We start from the raw sequence: 1,539 nt of genomic DNA, 5'->3' as shown, positions 1-1,539 counted from the left end.
ATAGAAGGTTGTTATGGTGACAAGGAAGATAACCTCACTCAGAAGAAGATAACCAAGGCAAAGCTCCTACATCCAAAGCCTCCAAGAAAAATATGAATTGGACTCAGGCCGTGGAAGAGCTCAAAAAGGATTTTGAAAACCAAATAAGAAAGGTAGAGAAAAAATTGGGGAGAGAAATGAGAGTGATGCAAGAAAAAGATGAAAACAAGTCTTGGTAAAGGAAACACAAAAAAACTACTGAGGAAAAAAACACCTTAAAAAGCAGACTAGGCCAAATGGTAAAAAAAAAAGGAACAAAAAGCCAATGAGGAGAGGAATGCCTTAAAAAGCAGAATTGGTAGAAGCTGGAATGGAATGGGCACCATGGCTGGTATCACCACCATCAAGGCAGTAGAGCACAAGATTCAGGTTCTGTAGCAGCAGACAGATGACATCGAGGATAGGGCCAAGCATCTCCAGGGGGAGGTGGAGGGGGAGAAGTGGGCCCACGAACAGGCTGAGGCTGAGGCTGAAGTGGTTTCCTTGAACCATCGGATCCAGCTGGTTGAGAAGTAGCTGGGCTGTGCTCAGCAGTGCCTGGTAACCACTCGGCAGAAGCTAGAGGAGGCAGAGAAGGCAGCTGATGAGAGTGAGAGAGGTATGAAGGTCATTGAAAATTGGCCCTCGAAGGATGAAGAGAAGATGGTGCTACAAGAAAACCAGCTGAAAGAGGCCAAACATGTTGCAGAAGAAGCAGACAGGTAGTATGAGGAGGTGGCCCACAAAGTGGTGATCATTGAAGGGGACTTGGAGCGCACAGAGGAGTGGGCCCAGCTGGCTGAGTCCTGTTGCTGGGAGATGGAGCAGATCAGACTGATGGACTAGAACCTGAAGTGTCTGAATGCTGCTGAAGAAAAGAATTCTCAGAAAGAAGATAAATAGGAGAAGCATGTAAAGATTCTTACTGATAAACTCAAGGAGGCAGAGGCTCATGTTGAGTTTGCTGAGAGATTGATAGCCAAGCTGAGAAAGACAATTGATGACTTGGAAGATATACTAAAATATACCAAAAAGGAGTACCTCTACACACAAAGGATGCTGGACCAGACTCTGCTTGACCTGAATGAGATGTAGAAACCCCTTTCCCACCATCCCCATCCTGTTGCTGCTCCTTCCACTGACTCTGACTTTGCTGGAGGCCATCCTGCCTGAAGCTGACCTTTAAACTGAGAGCTGATCTTTAACCTGAAGGCTGCTTTCTTCTCTCGGTCCTTGCTTACCCTCTTCCCACCCCACCCCTACATCTAACTCCCCATGGAAATTTCTTTTTTTTTTCATATCAAAAGATTTTATTTGGCTTCACTGTGAGAGGGCTGCCCATTTTCTTTTCTTTTTCTTTTTTAAAAAATTAATTTAAATACTTATTTTTAGTTTTCAACATTCATTTCCACAAGAGTTTGAGTTCCAAATTTTCTCCCCATTTTGTCCCTTCCCCCAACCCAAGACACTGTGCATTCTGAATACTCCTTCCTCTAATTTGCCCTCCCTTCTATCAACACC

The 1,539-nt window shown here is 44.4% G+C and overlaps 1 pseudogene; it reads left to right on the top strand.

The window, feature by feature from the left end:
- Positions 1–363: 363 nt before the first annotated feature.
- LOC110205756 (tropomyosin-like) lies at positions 364–1,113 on the top strand (annotated as a pseudogene).
- Positions 1,114–1,539: the final 426 nt, after the last annotated feature.

This window comes from Phascolarctos cinereus, unplaced genomic scaffold (genome assembly GCF_003287225.1).
Source record: "Phascolarctos cinereus isolate Bilbo 61053 unplaced genomic scaffold, phaCin_HiC Scaffold_3;HRSCAF=262, whole genome shotgun sequence".
Taxonomy (NCBI): domain Eukaryota; kingdom Metazoa; phylum Chordata; class Mammalia; order Diprotodontia; family Phascolarctidae; genus Phascolarctos; species Phascolarctos cinereus.
The sequence above is the reverse complement of the archived record's forward strand: the minus strand, read 5'-3'. Positions and strand labels throughout refer to the sequence as shown.